At 46.9% G+C, this 20,044-nt stretch overlaps 1 protein-coding gene and 2 long non-coding RNA genes across 17 annotated transcripts in view; 2 read left to right on the top strand and 1 right to left on the bottom strand.

The window, feature by feature from the left end:
- LOC309667525 overlaps positions 1–20,044 on the top strand; it is a 616,044-nt gene that overhangs the window by 239,983 nt on the left and 356,017 nt on the right. The gene's annotated exons all lie outside the window — the stretch shown is intronic.
- LOC309667519 overlaps positions 1–20,044 on the top strand; it is a 373,680-nt gene that overhangs the window by 96,999 nt on the left and 256,637 nt on the right. The window lies entirely within an intron of this gene.
- Positions 1–20,044, bottom strand: part of TEAD1 (TEA domain transcription factor 1) — a 265,515-nt gene that overhangs the window by 115,050 nt on the left and 130,421 nt on the right. The window lies entirely within an intron of this gene.

Below are 20,044 nucleotides of genomic sequence, written 5' to 3'. Positions count from 1 at the left end.
CGTGTCCCCTGCACTGGCAGGAGGATTCTTAACCACTGCGCCACCAGGGAAGCCCATACACATTCACCACAGTTTCTGCATGTTAACTCTTTAGTTCCCACCCCCAGCTCTCACACCCTCTGTCCCCCCTACCCCCCAACAACTGTCCCTCTCACCTTTGTAGGCTCTGTGCCTGGTATATAATAGGTACCACACACATGTTTCCTTCTTTCCTCTGGTAATGGTTCTCTGGACAAGAAAATGTGATACTGGAAATACCCCATCATAGCTGGAGCTTTGTCACATAGCACTAGCACATTACACAATGAGGCAGGTCCCTGCCTCCCCAGCTTTCCCCACACATAGCTTGATCTCCCATCAGAATGGTGTGGAGGAAGAAGAAATTACCCATGTCAAGGAAGCACCTACTCTCCCCGCTCTCTGGCTGGAAAGGTGAAGAGGCCAGGGTCTCCTCTCCCACCTGCAGTCTGGGAAGCCTTGGCACCTGCCCTGCCCTGCCCCTGGGAAGTGACTTTCAAAGGCCTTCCACAGACGAGGCAGGGCCTTTGTACAGAACTACCTCCTTTAAGCCTCAGCACAACCGTGTGAAGCAGGCCTCAACTATAAAGCGGGAACATTTTACAGGCAAAGGTTATCAGAGCTCAGAAGCCAAGAAACTTGCCCAAGATCACACAGCTGCAATTTAGCCTTCCATTTAGAAAAGACCCCAAGGGCCCACACACATGTCCTGCAAGGTCTTATTAGTCATTAAACATTTCCTAAAGTGCTCAGAGAGATGGCCTAATGAGCAAGGTGAAGGAAAACCAGGACAGCTGTTCTCTCTTCTTCATTATCGCGACCAAAGACGAGATGTGTGGGGAGTGGAGGATGGAAACCGTTAAACAAGTAGAATCTCACATATGCCACACACACACACACACACACAAATGCTGGACAATTACCTACTAAGAACGTTGTCTTGAAATGTAAAGACTACAAATTAAACTGGAACTGGGGTCTGAATCGCTTTTTTAGTTCACTTGTTATGTAGTCTGTACAACATGTAATCAGGACATGCTCTGAAGATTACCCCCAATAAGCTCTGAAAAGAGCACAGTCATTAAATAAAATCATCAGATAATTGCATGGTTCTTGGGGTTGGGTGTTACTAATAGAGATGCTACTTTTATCTGTGCAACCACACTGGTATCAGAATGATGGTGCTCCTGAAACGGAAGTTCCTTCAGCAAAGCTCCGCCGCACCCCATTCCACAAGGCGGCAAGGCTGAGGAAAGCTCCCGGATGCCTCTGCTTCGCTGGAAGGAGCAGAGTAGATGGGCACAAGGACACCTCTGAGCCCTGGTGTAGATGGGCACAAGGACACCTCTCAGCCCCGGTGTAGATGGGCACAAGGACACCTCTGAGCCCTGGTGTAGATGGGCACAAGGACACCTCTCAGCCCCGGTGTAGATGGGCACAAGGACACCTCTGAGCCCCGGTGTAGATGGGCACAAGGATACCTCTGAGCCCTGGTGTAGATGGGCACAAGGACACCTCTGAGCCCCGGTGTAGATGGGCACAAGGACACCTCTGAGCCCCGGTGTAGATGGGCACAAGGACACCTCTGAGCCCCGGTGTAGATGGGCACAAGGACACCTCTGAGCCCCGGTGTAGATGGGCACAAGGACACCTCTGAGCCCCGGTGTAGATGGGCACAAGGACACCTCTCAGCCCCGGTCCCTGGAAAAAGCAGTGGCCTTCACCAGCTACATGCTTTCTTCATCCTCCTCCTAGTAGAGACACTTCACAGGCAAGGCCTCCAGCACCCCATCTTCTACTGGACTCCTGTGGAGAAGCTGAGGATGAGAAGCTTGGGATAAATTATCTTGAGTTCTTACTCTCAGAGGACGTGACAGGGTGGACCTGTCTTCCCCAAAGCCTTCATCTGGCAAATGGGTATGTGCACCCTGGATGTAATGGTTCCTTCAAAATAATTATTTCAATAAATGTTCTACACTTGTGAAAACAATTTTTCTCTATATTTTCATCGACAGAGGACCCGTGTGTGAGAAATGAGACCTCTCTCTCATTTCCCTACAGGTGAGGCAGAGCAGTTAAGGAGAAGAGAAGGAGGGAAAGGAGGAGGAGGAGCAAAGAAGGAAGGAAGAGGACAGGGTGAGCGCGGGCGTAAAGGGGCGGTGCTCACTCGGGGCTCGCACTGCAACGCTTTACCAATGCTCAGTCGATCAGCATCTGGCTACAGGTTCCACACAGGTTGATCAATAGTCTAAAAACACATGAAAACAGATCTGGGCATTTTCTATAAAGCCATTTTTCACTTTTTCAAGAAGCTTCAACGGACCATCTGTGATGTCTTTTAAGTCATGACCCTCCAGAAGGGCTGGGAGTTTAGGGTTCTGGATCATTTGCTGTAATCAGGAAGAAAGGGGTGTGTGTGTGTGTACTGGAAAAGCCAGGGACAGAACCTACATATTGCCTAGAAAAGCACCTAGGTCGAGACAAAGCAGAATGGACTGTGGTCTGTGATACCCCCCGTACACAAAGGCAAGCTCCTCAAGCCCCAGAGAGCACGAGATCCACAGGCTGTACCTAAATAGCCAGTCTCCACGAGGCTGGGCTTGTAACTTGGGCGCTGCCCAGAGGAAAGCCATCACCACACACTAAGAGATTCCACTCAACACAGAACTCTTTAACTTGGGGCTCTAGTTTCCCTTGCGGTGGCATACAAATTTTGCATGTTGCCAAACGAATGAGAATCTATCAAGTGGAGAATATCAAACCCAGCATATGTGGGGCTTATTAACTTGAAACAGACTGGAACAGTGGTTGAGAGGAGGGACTCTGGAGCCAGACTGCCTGGGTTCAAATCCCAGCTTTTCCACTTACGAACTTTGGATTTGACGTCCACTGTCCTACTAAACAGGAACATGACAACACCTATCTTATAAGGTAGTTATGAGGATTAAAACAAGTTAGCTATATAAAAGTAAGAGTTATAAAAATGTTGTTATTATGAGAGAATTTATGTATATTGTTTCCTCAATGTACATGCTACAATTAAATGTCTGTGCACCCACCAATTCCTATGTTGAACCCTAACCCTCAGTGTGGTGGTATTTGGAGGTGGGGCCTCTAGGTGATTAGGTCATAAGGGTGGAGCCCTCATGAATGAGATTAATACCCTTAAAAAGGGCTAAAGAGACCTGAATGCTCCTCTTCTGCAATGTGAGGACACAGTGAGAAGATAGCCTTCTATGAGCCAGCAAGCTGGCCCTCCTCACTGGATAGTGAATCTGCCAGTGCCTTGATCTTGGACGTCTAGCCTCCAGAACTGTGAGAAGTAACTTTTTGTTGTAGATAAGCCATCCAGTCTATGGAGTGTTGTTGTAGCAGCCCAAACAGACTAAGACAGCACACATATGAAAACATTAAGATTCTTAGGCCCGAAAGTATTTTCCCTATCATAGAAGTAATTGCTAACATTTTATCTTATCTCTTTTGATCTTCCTATTTTGTAATTACACTTACTGGATGAAAAACCTGAACTCAAAGAGGGGAGCCGACTGGGTGGACATCTCACCACCTGTGCGTGGCAGATCAGAGCTGAGCGGTCTCCCTGGCACTGTGCCACCTCCTCTCCCACACGAAACAGGGATTTCCTGTTACGTGAGTCTAACACGGCCCTGACTAGAGATTTACGGTATCAACGCTCCCCAGCTCATCTGCTGGGATTCCCAGGCTGTTTACTTACTTCCAGTCTTCCTGAAACATTTCTGACACACCACAGAAAAATAATTCACTCATAACTACAATGCCAACCCACATGGCCAAATGGAATCCACAGAGATAAGCTATGAATGAAATGAGATGCAGCCTACCCACCCATTCAGAGGCCACCCTGTCGAAGGGCACAGTTGACTATTCCAAACCCAGTACTACCAGTATACCCCCATGCAGATGCCCCGCAAGACAGGAGGCAACCTACTTCCATTCCAAAGATATTCTAACTACCCCAGAGCTGTGTAGATGAGGTCCTAAATTTCCATTTGCATGCTGAGGGAACTCCCAAGGAAGGCCTCAGTTATGTTCCCATTTTAGTTTAGAAGAAACTAAACTCTGACAGAGGTTAACTTTCCTCGGTGTCCACGTTACGTTATGATGCAAATATGAATAAAAATATCCTCTCATGGGTGCATACAGCTTTAACAATTTCTAAATACTTTCACATGTGTCATTTCATGGGGTCCAATTAAGCTTTTTTTCTTTTTTTTTAAAAATCAAGGCTCAAAAAGTTTTGGGGACTAGACCAGGGTTACAGGGCAAGAAAGTGCTTGGAACTGGGGACAGAACTCACAAATCTGGACTCGTTTTCACGTAAGGAATGGCAAATCACTGATCTGAAAGCACCACCTGCTACAAAAGCACTGAGCGTTTGGCTCATCATGCCAGGGCCTTGAAGAAAATCATCCCACAGAGACCCTGGCTTTGGATAACAACAAACTGGAGAACAAACTGGAGAACAGGGGCTCTGCTTCCGGAAGCCCTGGACAGCAACAGGGGTTCACTTCCCCGTGTTAAGGGCAGATGGGCTAGTGGGGAGACCAAGGCAAAGACTGAACAAAGCATGCAGAGAGGTACAAAGCTCCCCAGCGGCTGCAAACACTTCTCTTACCTCCAAGCCCTTTCTGCTATCAGCCTTGGAGAGACTGACATACAACATACCTTCCTGGGTTCCCAGCTGGACTTTCAGACTTAATCTTGCTATCTTATAATTGTTTGCATTTGATTTCTTTAAATTAATGTACATCAATAGCCCAACAAAATCATTATAATAATGAACTTCATTTGGAAAACCAGCACTTACAATCCCACAGCCCTTCCAAGCCAACGGTTTTCATTTGTCTGGGTTCCCTCCTGGTCCTCGTCCTCTGAAACAGTAGCCATGACTGTAGAATAGGCACTACTTTGTATCCCACTTTTACTTCATGTAATTGCATTTTCTCTCGCAACCCGAGCATGTCTAATGACCCTGGCAAGTTCCTACTCCAAAGACTTCTTTTAGGGTGTTTCGATTTCATCACCAATGTAGACAACTGATCTCAGAAGCTCCATGACATGTCTGACTTGTAACTCCTAAGGTCTGAGATCATGGTTTTGGGTGAGAAGCAGAACGCTCTGGGGGCGGGAGGAGAGGAAGAAAAGAAAAACAACTGTGCCTTTCTTCTCAGGAGACAAAGTGCTGTTAGAGGCGAAGGCTTTAAATGCCCCCGTGGGTGGGAGGGGGCAGGGGTGCCTATGGCTCTCAGGATACACAGCCTCGGTGCTGCCTTAAGGATGAAGCCACTCTCCAGTCCCCAGTAAAGCAGTGTCCTGTGGGTTGCAGAAAATTTCTGTAAAGCAAGAGCCCTGAGCATATTTCATTCAAATCGAATCATGTCACACCCCCCAACATACTTTCCCACTTAGCACCTTTGCCAGCTGGCTCTGCACTGATGGAGAAGTTTATACTCCAAGACCTGACACTCCACCCCCTTAGCCTTCTACCTCCTCCCCTCCCCCCACAGCCTTGAGCCCCAACTCCAGGTCCCTGCCCACCTGGCCACTTTGCTCACCCAGCGCCTCCACCTCCAACTCCAGGAAGTATGACCCTATTCTCAAGGAGCTCACGATCAGAGTACGAAAATAAAGGTTTTGAGTGTATGTTTATCACATGAAAATCAGTAAGCCATTTAGTTGTACGTGAAACAATAACAACATGGTTTTAACCCATCATTTCAAATGGTGTAAAACTGGGCCAATATATTACAAAATAAGATTGCCTCTTAAACATTTTTTTTCTACTGTGAAATATAATATACGCACATAAAAGTGCATATGACATAGATATACCTTTAAAATGAAGCATTATAAAGTAAACTGACATAGGTGACTCAGTTTTTTTTTAATTTAAAAAAAAAAAAATCCCCTCTGAAAGAGCAGTGATAACAATGTAGTCACGAAGCCTTCGTCACCAGTAGGAGTGGAAGATGCTGAGTTGCAAACCTCTCTCTTGATTGGGTCATCATTTGCATCACTCTTAACACCCCTCCGTTTGTATTTCAAGTCGACATACATTCCAGATTTCCCAGGACAATCCGAATTCCAAAATTTAGGTTCTTTGGTCTCCATAAACCACCAAAAGTGCCTCAAATTCCTACAGATCTCCAGGACTTTCTGTTGAACCAGAAGCATCGTTAAAAAGAAACCTTGAACATACCATGAGCCCTAATTTGAGGTTCAAAATGTATTTACTGTTACTCTAGCCTATTTTCTGTGTCTGCTTTCCGTTTGTACTTCTCTCACAAAACCTAATAAGATTCAGTTGCTTCATAGGGGTCCCAAGTCAGTCTTAAGCTGACTCACAGAGATTTTCTCATCTCCACCACTAAGCGTGGTAAAGGTTACAAGTATTTCCGGTGCAATTATAAATTGCATCTGCACACCCTAGCTTGTAAGTGCCTCAGGACAATTTCACACTGCTCTGCTTCAATGTCTCCCTGTCGTCCCCTAAGCTTGAGAAACCCACTGACATTGAATCTCCTTTGACAGCAAAGGCAATTATGAGAGTTCCGTGTGAGGGGAGAAGGGAGGGCCAAGGAAGGCACGGACAGAAGGGCAGTTCTGAGGAGCTGGACTTGACTGACCCTCCCGGACTCAAAGGGCTTTCATCTCCCAAGGAGCCGGACACCCTGACTCTGGGTCATTAGCACCAGCACTGATCTCCAGACCGACTTGTCCCCAGAGAGGCCCCAAAGCACTACTTCCTCAACTTTTCTCGACTCAAAAAAAAAAAAAAAAAAAGGTATGCCCTTTGAAAGAGCTTAATGAGGTCTGGCCATGTGAGAACTGTTCAAAACACATCCACACTTTTCACATACGTTAACAGTGGTTCCACAGACAATGCTGGCGACCCCACATTTGATGGAGGCAGAACAATTATAACTCTAGTTACAATTTGGAGCACATCCGCCGTAAAATATCATGTGATGAAAAGTACGCACGCACTTTCATTCTCTCAAGAGTTTAAGACAAAGGTTAAAAATAAAAGGTGTTTAATGGTTATTAGCTGCGACCGCCCACATACATGAAAAGTAATGAGAACATGTCTCCCAATTTCCTACAGGTTTCCTGCCAAATTCCTGCCTCCTTCGTAAGGAGACAGAATCTGCAGTGTTTTCTTTGCCATGCAGATATACCCCATATCACTGTAAACAAACGTCGCTTTCTTTGCAGCTAATAACCACATGTGTGGGTAAGAAACCTCTCCAGTATAAATCCGTGGGGACAAGGCTGCATTGTGGGCATTAAATAATTATAACAATCTGACATGAGTCAGAGGATTGTTTTTCAATGGCCCTGTTGCACTTCAAACTTTCAAGTCGACCCCAAACTCTCTTTCCTGGCACTGTGTCCATGCGCTGGGCTATTGTGAAACAATTCTCATTCTTTATAGTTTGGTCCCATTGCAAGGAGCTGGCAACGTGGGCACTCATGAAATATTAACACGTTACACTGATTTTTTTTCATAAGTGTGGCCAACAGTGGATCAATTATATTACTATGAAAAGCTTTTCATAATTCATTTGGGGAGCATCAAGATCTCATTTCTAGAAGGCACAAGGATGATGAAGTAGACAGTTCTGAAGAGGCCGGCACTCACGCACAGAATACAATAATTGTGAGAGATGGAGTAAATACACTGTTCACAAAAGAAGAAAAATGTTTAAATCTGGCAAAATGATTAAAACAGGGTCCAACATGTCAACAAGTTGAGAATTAAGTCCAGGGCAGTCTCTCTCTGTAAACAAGAACAGAAAAGCCCCAAATGCCGGCAATTTATACCCCTCCTTGTTGACCACCATATTTATCCCTGCTTTCTTCAAAAGCAAAATTTGTTAATTTCTAGATAATAGAAGAATTATTTCAACCTATCCCTGCTCTGAAGTACCTTTTATTCCAAGAACATTAACGGCTGGCCTGAAACAACAAGAGTCTCCTGGCTTGCGTGTGTCCATGGAGAGCCTGGCATGAGGTTCTGCTTATCTGGCAGCTAGTGTTTTCTCTTTAGTTGTGCTGGGTGCATAAACTTCACATAGGCTGCTCCACCAAAGACGGGAACCCTTCATCAGACAGGGGAACAAACAATATTCCAAGCCAGCAGGCCTCCAGCCATGCTGCCCAGAGAGGACATATTCAATATGGAACAGGGAGGGGCCCCGCAGTTCTCAGTCCCCTACTTTCACATTATTAACACTGTGGTGACCTGTGTCCAACTGTCTCTGCCACTAAACCATGAGCATCTCGAGAGGAAGAGCCAGGTCTTATTCATCTTGGTACCCCTTTCCCTGGCAACAGAGATTTGCACAAAAGCTGTGGTAAATGAACAGCCGCATCTAGTGTGTAAATGCCCTCCCACTCTGGGAATCTTGCATCTGGCTTGCGTGTACAAACTAAACTTATCCTCTTTCTTGCACTGATCCATAGCAGCACCAGGAGAGAAAAAGGTCACAAAGGGCCATCTTCCTGATATCCGTGATTAGGGGCCCAATGTGAAAATGCCCCAAATAAGCCAACAAATGCTTTCTGTAAGCCAACAAATGCTTTCCATTACTTTAGAGTTTGTAAGCCACTAGGAACACCAAAAAAGGGCGGGGTGAGTTACACTGTTGAACCAATCCTGAAATCCCCCTGGAAAATAAATATGCAGACAAAAGAGGTTCCCAGGGGGCTAACGACTGACAAGAAGCCTGGTTCAAGTGTCCTGAAAACTGGACCGCTGCTAGAATGCTTTTCCAAAACCCTATGGGGCTTTCTAGAGGGCCTAGTGGGAATGTGGTCCCACGGGCACTAGAATGAGAGAGGGTGATGGCAAGGTAGGCCGTGTGACCCCCATCCAGCCCCAGGTGGGACCATGGATGCAGTGGTACTGGGGTAACAGAAAACCACCCAGGTGCATAGCTGGTGCCTGGGAGGACGGCTCATGAGACACTGGCATCAGCCTGATGGTGGCTCCCAACAAAGGAAGGACACAGCAGTCCCCAGGTCACTCAGCCTCAACAGAGGCCTGGCCTGGGCTCCTAAGAACTCTCCATCCTCTGAAAAGCGAAAAGGACTTCGGTCAGGGCCAAATCAAAACTGAAGTGCTGTAAAAACTAACTTAAAAGGATTAGGTTTATGTCATACTTATGATCCCAACTTGCAGCCTTCAGTCTTTCCACTGAGCCAGTGAAGTAACAGAAGAGAATTCATCACCCTTGAAGGCAGGCAGCAACTTATATGTGTTGGTATGGCCAGCACCTGCTCTCTTATGCACCCCAGTGCTGAAAACACACATTTTTCCTTTGGCTCCACCTATGTTCTGAAGAACATATAAGCAACACACAAGCATACACGTATCCCTAACACAAACACTCACTAAAACTGTCAAATCCCTATGCTTCAGCCTAGATTACAATTTAGTCCAATCATCACCCAATCATTGAAACGACTTATTACTTGGTTACATTTAGCTAAATTTTTCACTGGGAACACCTGTCACCACAGACGTGACATCACATCCATGCTAAGTTTTAATTAAGGAGGATGGTCACTGCACACACAGCCACACAGTGTGGTCTACATTTCTGCAGCTTGGGTCCGTTACATTTCTGAGACCTCTTTTCTTCTCCAGATTCCTCTATTTATTATCCATATTTTCTGAATTATTTTAAATGTTGTGTTTAAGTAGAAAAGAAAAGTTCTGAAGAACAAAAACCAAGTGGAAACCGCTGGGGTGGGAAAAGCATTGTTTACTCCAGAGGCAGCTGGGAGCCCTCTCTCTTCCCCAGAGACCTCCACTGCAGATGAGGGCAGTGGCCTGGTTTGTCTGGGAAGGAAGGGAGGGCAGCTTCCTGGCCCTGGCAGGCCTGTTTTCCAGCTACTGCAAGAAAGCAACACAGCTTCCATTTTAACCTCACCCTCTCTGATGATTGAGGGACAGGGGCTCTGGAGCCCACAGAATGAAACCTACTCTTATCTATAAACAGAAATGGGCTTTGATGTTGGCCAGCTTGCTTGCCTCTTTCCCTTTTCAACTGTGGTTTATCAGCAGCAACATCTCCATTAAGCACTTAGTCAGCAGCCATTATGGGGCCCACTTCTGCACTGGGTGCCTGTTCCTGAGAATAATAGAAAGAAAAAGCATGTGCCTGGCCCACGGGGATGATGGGTGGGTGGGCAGTCACACACACACACACACACACACACACACACACACACACACACACACACACACACACACACACACACACACACACACACACACACACACACTCTGCTTCGGGACAGTCAGGGGTGGCTGGACTTGAGATCAGGATTCTCAGCTCTCTCACTGTGTGACAGATGTCCTAACCTTTCTAAACCTCTACGCCCTTCCTGCTGTTGGGGGAATGACAAAAGACAACACAGGCAAGATTCTCAAGTGCTGTTATTTGATTCATTTATATGACTTGTAAATCACTTCTGATCTGGACTTTCCCTCCATTACAGACCCCGGCACTCCTGACAAGGACAAGCCCCTGAGGTTCCCTGAAACCAAAAGTACCCGCTCTGGTCCAGCCCCAGGGTCCCCCTCTTCCACGCAAGTTCTCTAAGCAGGCCAGCTGGGGCTCGAGAGGCAGTCGTGGAACTCAGCTCCACCTCTTCGGGGCCGGCCAGGACCTGTCTCCCACACTCTCAATACACATTGGTTCCTACAACCTTTGTTGGCGCCCGCTGGCTACATACCCATCTGTTTCAAAGAGGAACAGACTCTCTTTTCAAGAGAGGAACCAGCACTCAAACACAGGACCAGTGGCCCAGGACACGGTCCTCTGAAGACAGAAGCTCGTACGTAATCCCAGGGCGCCCAGGCCCCCGTGGGGCCTGGGCCTCAACAGCCAGAGTGTGGTCTCCGGCCGCTGCCAGACACCGTCCTTGCACAGACAGCAAACAATGGCATGCAGTGTCCTCCCCACACGTCAGCCCTGCGGACCAGCGAGGGTGGCGAGCAGCAAGCAGGAGGCAAAGGGGAACAAGAAACAGCCACCAGAACAGTTTGTTTGTGTCCAGCTGTTGAGAACCTGGACGCAGTGCCAATGGGGAAAGAAACACCCTCCTTGTAGCACTTCTTTGGGGCCGCAGACTTGTGGTCAGCACCTCCCGGCTGTGTCCAAGAGAGCTGGACCCAGGCAGGACCCCGCCCTCTCTCCTCCACCGTGGGTGGTGACTCAAGACACTGGCTGCAGGAGGAGGGGACACCAGCACCCCAGCTAAATCCAAATGCAATGCAAAGATCTCAAGTGAATTTGCAGCTCAGTGTGCTGTCCTCCGGCACCACTACCCTCCCTAAAGAAGGGAAGGACCAGGTACCATCGCATTGAGTCCTTCCATAAGCTTGCAAAGGAGGTGCAGACTGAGGCTCAGAGAAGTTAAGTAGTCCACACAAAGTCACACAGCTCTTATCTTGCAGGGAGGCTTCTGGCTCCTTATGTTTCAGTTCCAGAAATGACAAGCACAGTCTTGGCTTTAATATTACACTGCCTATCAAGAGCACCGCAGTAAAGAACAGAGCGTGCGTGCGCACACGCACGCACACACGCACACGCACACACACACACACACGCACAAACGAAAATGCTATTTTCCCAGGCCCTACGGGCTGCCAAAAGAGCAGAATGTGACTCTCGGTGGTCACTTCACCTCAGCAGCTCTTCCCTCCCTCCTATCTCCTAATTTGGCTCACTTGACGCTCTCTTAAAGGGGGCTTCCTCAATGGCTGATTGAAAGATGACATTTCTATAATTTCATAAGGAAAAGGAAACACCCAACAGCCTCCTCTGGCCTCCTTCCACCTCTCAAGCATCCGAAGTAGTAGAAGCTGCTGCCAGGACTCCCAGAGAGCCCCCAGCTCACCCTCACTGCTTCTACAGCTCCGACACCCTCGGCCCTGTGAATGTCCTCACCAGGACTGAACTCCTCCCTTCCAGCTTCGGGCCGGCTCTTAGCTGCCTGGCTTAGCTGCTCCTCCTGACTCACATCTACCCAACAGAGCCCACTGACACAGGTCCAGCAGGAGCATTAGAACGCCAGTGATTCTGCCTGCCCACACTCACCCCACTCCCACAGACTATGTGCCCTGACTCTTGGTTGCAAATACCATGGTCATTAACCCTTTCCTTCATTCCGGGGACCTGCCTTTTCCTTCCCAGCATGGCCAAATGCCTTCAAAGAGGTATCACTCTATGGAATTGTCTCACTGGGTATAGAGACGACCTGCTCTGAAGCTCACTAGCGGTGATTCTCCAGCTCAGTGTCCTGAACTGGAAAAGCGCTCAGCCGCCACCCTCCCCAAATATGGCTGATTCCCTCTGGTCCTGAATGTAGAGGGTTCTTGCTTACCAAGTGGAATTTGAGAAAAATCGTGGGCTTCCAGCATCTCCAGCATGTAAATTTTCTCTTGATAAATTTCATGTCTCAGATACGACATTTGAAAGAAGACTGGCTACCAGCAGTAATTCAGAATTCTGTTTTAAAATTTTTTTAAGAAAACTTGTGCCAGTGTGAACTTCATCTATTATCACTTATCCCGTTTATTACAGATCTTGTTGTCCGTGTAAGGCTGAGAGTTCCTTCGGATGGAGACAAATACCTTTATCATTTCCATCTCCCCAGGGACTGGCAGACAGTAAGTCTCTTTTAACTGGTGCCCTTTTGGAATTCTAATGAGAGAATACCAGATAGGGATTAGCCCTGTGTACTAGGATGTACTATTCCACCCTGCCTATCCAAACACCTCTCTGCAAACTCCTGAAGTCTTGTCTTTCGCTCACATCCATCCCCAAGTGCTCACATCAGGAAGCCATCGCTGCATAAGTGGTGGCAAGAGGGTCATTTCCCCTACCTTCCCTGTAAACCCAGGAAGCAATCTTCTCAGTCCACAACCACAAGCCCAAAGCCACAAGCTCAAAAGCCCATGTGCATCATAAAGACAGTGTTTCTGCACATGGCCCTGGCCCTGTGGTTAGCTCTGGCTGGCGTATAGCTGCCGCGTACAAGATGATCTATCCAACCATAGATGGCTTTGAAGGACTCTTTTCAGGATAGAGGCAAGAGCTTTACAAAATAAGCAAAATAAGCAGAGATCACTTGGGGAGAAGTTACATCTATAACACCCCAGACTCCCCAAGCATGACAGAATTTGGACTTCCACCCACCCTCACCCCCATCCAATTCCCAAAGTCTACGATAACTGAGGATCTGTATCTCCATGCTGGGAACTTTTTTTTTTTTAAATAGACTATTTTTTAGAGCAGTTTTTTTTTAAAATTAATTTATTTGTTTATTTATTTTTGGCTGCGTTGGGTCTTCGTTGCTGCACACAGGCTTTCTCTAGCTGCAGCCAGTGGGGGCTACTTTTTTTGCGGTGTGGAGGCTTCTTCTCATCGCGGTGGCTTCTCTTGTTGTGGAGCACGGGCTCTAGGCATACGGGCTTCAGTAGTTGTGGCACGTGGGCTCAGTAGCTGTGGCACACGGGCTTAGTTGCTCCGCGGCGTGTGGGATCTTCCTGGACCAGGGCTTGAAGCCGTGTCCCCTGCATTGGCAGGCGGATTCTTAACACTGTGCCACCAGGGAAGTCCCATACAGCAGTTTTAAGTTTACAGCAATATTAAGCAGAGGGTACAGAGATTTCCCACATATCCCCTGCCCCGACACATGCAGAGCCTCCTCCATTAACAATATCCCCCATCAGAATGGCACATTCACTACAACTGATAAACCTACACCGATACATCACTATCATCCATCTGTAGTTTACCTTAGTGTTCATTCTTGGTGTACATTTTCTGGGTTTGGACAAATTTATAATGACATTATAATTTGTAACAATCCATGCTGGGATCTTCGGTGGAATTGGGGCCACTCCACTATGAGCAAAGCCACTCCCTACTACCAGTGAAGACCTCTCACTGATCTCTTCCAACCTGCTGTTTCTCTCTGGTTGCGTGGGCTTCTGGGTCCCACCTTAGGCTTTCCCCGGGGATCACAGACACCCTTCTCTGGCCCTGGCCCTCCTCGGCAGGAGATGAGAGCTATGCTGTGAACCCACCCACCACAGCTGAAGAGAGCGAAGGTACCAGGCCCCATGGGTGCCGACACCCAGCCAAGATAAGGACTCGGAAGAGACCCTGTTGCAAATTCCTCAACAAATTCTGAATGGAAAGAGTCTTCACGTCAGCTTACTACTTTCCAAGAAACAATAAAACTGGCTTTCAAGCAAAGGATGGGGGCAGGGCGCTCAGTGGCTCATTTAAATAAGAAGTCTTAATCCAGCAGCTCAGGTGACATCATCGCAAATCTGCCTCCCATTAGGTGAGCTACCCGTTACAACCAGTGACCAGTCCCGTACATGTGTAGGTTCCTCATAAAATAAAACTGCCACCACAGTTACAAACCCCATGTCCTCACACCACACCATCCACAGGTTGTGAGATTCTGTTCCACAAGCTTCTGCAAAAGAAAGCATTTTCCAGAAGCCCCAGAAAAGAACCTCATCTACTTCACTGGCTCTGAGTGGGTAACCAATCACTGTGGACATACACAAGCTGCTTGGTTTCCATCAGTCACGCCCACCTCTGTGGTCGTCAGTGAGGGCGACCCCAGCCAGAGGACAAGGGGCAAGGCTAGCCTGTGTGCTTTCCATAAGGAGAGGAGAATGGATGCTGAGGTTGCCAAGCACCCTCTACAGCTCTGGAGTGCTTAAGTACCAGTGACTCCCAGCCTCACAGGCAGAGAAGAACGCAGCCATCTCAGCAGTCCAGGGAAAGAAGTATTAACTGCAGGCAGCCAGCAGGTGAGGAAGTACCAGCAGCCCCAAGGAACATATCTCAGGGCCGGGGACAAGGTGACAGCTTCATTAGAGGCGCAGAACCGCCTGAGACCCCTATGGCCAAAGGCAATAGTAAGAGTGTCACCACAAGGAACCGCCACAGGTGACACCAGCGTGAAGGACGGAGTGCTGAGCATCGACCCCCTGCTGGTGACACCTACAGACCCAGGGAGCTGCAGCAAGGCCCCCAGTCGCACCAGAAGGCATGGACCCTTCAGTCACCAGAAATCCCAAGCCCCCAAAGACACTCAGAAGACCGAGGGGGAGGGGGAGAGGGAGGGACATGTGCCTCAGCCAGAGAGGTCAAGACAAAAGTCTCCTCAGCTCTCCTGTGGGCGGGGAGCCCAGCGTCCTCCCAGCACACCCCGCGCTTGAAAAAACGGGGAAATGTCTTGGAGTTCACTCTGGCCACCTCCCCAGGCTTAAACCCCAGTGGAGAAAATGCTCCAGCTTCTGTACATTTGTGAATAAATTCCCAAGCTCCTTCACTCCTAAAAAGGCTTCACCTGTTACTAGTTACTTAGGATTCACAAGAGTTTTTTCTCTTGTTTATCCTTCCCTTCTTGTTGCTCTGAAGAAGGCTTCCTGCCTCGGCGCATTTCCCTAAGAACACGGCTGCCTTGTCAGGACAGGGCCCCGAGCACACAAGGTAAAGCCCAGTTCCTGCGGCTGGAGCTGGAGCTGAAGCAGAGGGTCTTTCTTAACCTCTCCTGGCACAGAAGCCTCCACAGATCTCAGCGGTTGCCCATCGGGCCCCCAGGGGTAAAGCGCAGGAAGCTGGATTTTGGCAGCCCCGCCTTAGGCCGAAGTGGCAGCACTGTCAGCTTCTGCCTGCTGCAAAGAAGGGCGGTATCTGCGGAGGTGAAGAAAGGCCGTGCCCAGCCTCCTAGCTGTGTCTAAGGCTGCGGAGGGAAAGAGGTTCCTGTGGCCAGATCAAGAGCTATGGTCTCTGAAGAGCTGGGGATGTGCACCCAAGGACATCAGCCACATGGGTGACAGTCCTCCAGTGGGGACTCTTGAATGTCTGCTAGGTACGAGGCTGGGTTCAGAAACGGGGCTAGGGATGAGTGGAACTGTGCCTTCCCCTAACACTCGGCCTGTCAGGGGAGAGAGCAGTGGGTTTGAATCTTCCAGATTCCACATGCCCCCATGCAGAGTGGAATTTAAGGCTCTTCCACTGAGCAAAGGGAATGGTAAGGAGTCCACTGCGAAGAAGAAGCAGGAAACTGAAGACACAAATATCCTAAGGTTACACTGACCTACGGGATCTGGTGGGGTCAGGGTTGGACGGTGAGCAGGTCCGTCACCGAAGGTCCACTGCTCTGCCTTCTAAGCCTGTCCCCTCTCAGATGTGGGAGTCTGTAGGATCATTCACTCTTGCTAGGTCGGGAAGGATGTAACGCTAATCATTACCACACTCATTAAGAAAGAAAACCAGTGTTTATGCCATATTCAATACGACACTTTTGGTTTCTACTTTGGGATGGGTCTCACTGCTTTTCTTAACTTAGGCTCAGAATTAAAACCTCCAGTTCAATAAAGGATTTCACAGCTCCTTTCCTCCTCTTCTAGCTACTCTGACTGCATTTACTGGAGTCATACAGCCTTTCACCTGTGACATTCCATCCTCGCAGCCACTTAGTGAGAGGACACTATTTTTCTCCCCATTTGACAGATGAAAAAAAATGGAAACTTAGGTGACTTTTTCAAACACCAACAATGAGAAAGAAAACATAATTGACAACTTTAAAGTATGTGTATGGGCATGAGTAATGGTAGAAAATTTGAAATTGTGCCTGCTCAGGAACTTCTGTGAATCACAATTGTTGCTCTCTCCCTAGTGTCTCCAAGAAGAGAGGCATGGTGACCAGTGCAATGACCCCCCCTCCCACAAGCAAGAGAGAAGGCGTTAGCTAAGCTAGCATGCTCTGGGTGGTCCCACGCCAGGTGCCTCTTCTTTCAGCCTCAGAGCACCTTGGCAAGTTGGGAACCTGCCTCCCTTCTTACAGAGCAGAAAGCCAAGGCTTAAAGAAGAGGAAGAAGCAGGGGAGGTACATTCATTGGGGCTGCTAGAAACCAGCTAAGTAGCAATACTCCAGAAAAGAGGTCAGACTCCTGCACCATGTAAGCCATTTGGCCTCCACTGGAGACGGCTCCAGGGCAGAGCTGAGGACACAGGAATGGTCGAAGTGTGCTGCCCCATTCCACGTCCAATCTCAAGTTCACTCTAGGCACTACTGTATGAGCCTGCTATGACCTGTAATTTCCTTGTCTATGTTTGAGGCCAGTATTTGATTATTCCCAAAGGAGACTATTTAAGCATAAATCACTAAAAATAATGATAGCCACAAGTTACTTGGGAAGTGGGATGAATAGTGCATTTAGAAACAGAAATAATTTTCTTTCTCATCCTTTCCCTGTATTTTCGGAGGCTGTGTACTGTGTTCACTTAGAAAAAGAAACTTCTAGTTTTTCTTTCGCCCTCTTCCGTTTTACATTCCAAGAGGAAAAATCATATTCTTCAAAACCGCTTTGTGGATAAGCAATAAACACATACATCTAGGGCTCTGGCTACTTAGGATTCCTTGTGAATGGGTGAGGACTACAATCTGTCATCCAGGACGGGAGACAGGGACACAGCAACCACAGGAACCACTGAGCGCTCAACATCTGTCCAGGACTGAGCACTGCCAACACTTCAAAGCATGACCTACTTCACCTTAACACGTAAATTCCAGGAGAAGGCCGATCATCCACAATGGAATCTTCCTTACAGCCCTTTGGAGTTTTCATAAATTCTCATGGAAAGGTTCTTTTACCATGAAATGTTGCCTTTATATAAACCCTTAGACCTTCCTTGCACAGGTGAGCTAATGATGATTAATAGTTTCCATTTGTTAATCTGTCAATTAACTCTTATCAATAGTTTTACTAAGTGCTATGCTCTATACTTGTATTTTTCCTTTTAATCCTTATTGCCACCACACAACACAGGTGCTGTTATCCGACCCACTTTACAGATGAAAAAAATGAAACTTGGAGACAGATTAAGTAATTTGCTCAAGGTCACAAAGGTAGCCAGGAAGTGGCAGGGCCAGGATTGTGATTTCCGAACTCACCTCAACACGTTAAACCATCATGCTACACTGTCTTCAACCATGTGTTATACACAAAAACGTTTTAAAGCATCCTATGGGGAATTAGTCTTCATAAAAACTGTGTTGGGAGCTGACAGAAACAGAACTCTATGACAAAGAAAACTCTAAAGCTTGACCAGTTGCACTTTCCTTAAAAAAAACAAAACCATAGGATCAAAACTTACCTTACTGTAATCAACCCAACTGTACATGCAAACATTATTGCTTCCAAATACCTTTGCAAAAAAAAGGAGAGCTTTTACATTTGAGGATTTTTATTGTGAAAAACAGCATCTGTGCTGCTATACTCAGTATTTTCACATCATTCTTTAAAACAACCTGCAATGCAATTTGCTTCCCCAGATAAGTGTATTATATTTGATTCTTATTGCAACTCATTTATTTCTAATTATATTTTGAATTTTTTTCCCAAACAGCCTCAGGATTTTGCCTATGGGAGCCAACCTACCAATTCGTTTGACTATTCAGCACAACCTACTATTCTTATAGGCAATTTCACAGCTGCAGGGATTTCATGCCTGCACATTTATAAACCAAAAAATAGGAGAGAATTCAAACCTGTCCTGATAGTCACCTATTTTTTACTCAACTCTCAGACCATGATGTAGAGATAATTTCCAAGATTAAAAGACAAAAGTTGCTTCGGCTAACCCAACTAGTCAGTTTACTATTCAGTGGAAAGCTCAGAAGCTTGAAAGCTGGAAATTGGTGATGTTTTTACCCATATTCACTACTGTCCTCAGGCCCAGGACAGCGGCCCCAACTTGAACCCTAGGCTTTAGAAGGCCCTGCCCTGGTCCTCTTTCAGCCATACTTCTCCTCTACTGGTGAGGAATCTTTGAAGGTCAAGGGGACAGCCCACTTAGGGCCCCCCTTACCTTTCAGACCATGAACCAAGGACCTGAGGTTTCAGAATTCCCACCTCAAGATCCCCATTCCACTTCCACGGCCCGCGCAGGCTATTTCCCTGAGTCTGTCTCAAAGGCACACTTTTGTCACTGGTGTGGGTACCCTTAGGTGCAAGAAGTGGACAAGGGGCAGCTTTGGGAATGCAGGGAGTGGAGGAAGGTTTGCTTGCGCCAATTGGGATATCTATACACACATATCATGAGATGCAACCAGGGGTAAGAAGAGATGGGGGCAGGCCCCTAAATTTGAAGGTGGTTCCAGATTATTATGAAGGTATATTTGTCAAAGTAAGAGGTTAGGAAATGTTATTTAAGAGTTTATTACCTTGATTTATAGTATTACCTTGACTTATAACTTTTAAGTATTTAGCCATATAGTATATGAGCTCCCATCTACACTCTTGCTTCTAGCACCATAAATATTAAGAGCAAGTCTAGCTATATTCAAACATAAAAGTACTGCCATTTAAATAGACAGATGAGAAGCTCACACAGACCCCCAAAATGTATAAACCAGCCACTTGATTCAGGCATCAAAAATTGCTCAGCAAAACTCCTAGGAAAGAGTAAAAGAAACTCCATAAAACTATCTAATCAACTTAGAGACACAACAAATAGAGCTGTAAAAGTAACTTGATTTAAATAGATCAGTTCTTCAGAACATACAAGGTTTATCAATCATGCTTTAACAAGTTTCTGCGGCTACTTATCTTTATCTAATCACTCAACACCTGAGTTTGGAGACAGTCTTAATTTCTGAAACTCCATGGGTTGTCTTAAAACTATGATACATAACTACCAAAAGCAAAAAGATCACCATTATGTCTATCACGCATGGAAACTTGTGCCATCTTTAGGATCAAGCATTTTGAAAATAAAAAGGATAAACTCCTTTGGTAGTGTTATGGGGCCTCCAAACTTTAGTGGTTCTACATCAAAGATAGATTTTATAATAACTGCAATGCTTTTACAATGGCCAGGATATATGTTATTACATGATCTTTACTCTTAGGCTCAAAAAGGAATTAGACACC

Source organism: Balaenoptera physalus (assembly GCF_965194825.1).
Source record: "Balaenoptera physalus genome assembly, chromosome: 10".
Classification (NCBI taxonomy): Eukaryota; Metazoa; Chordata; class Mammalia; order Artiodactyla; family Balaenopteridae; genus Balaenoptera; species Balaenoptera physalus.
The sequence above is the reverse complement of the archived record's forward strand: the minus strand, read 5'-3'. Positions and strand labels throughout refer to the sequence as shown.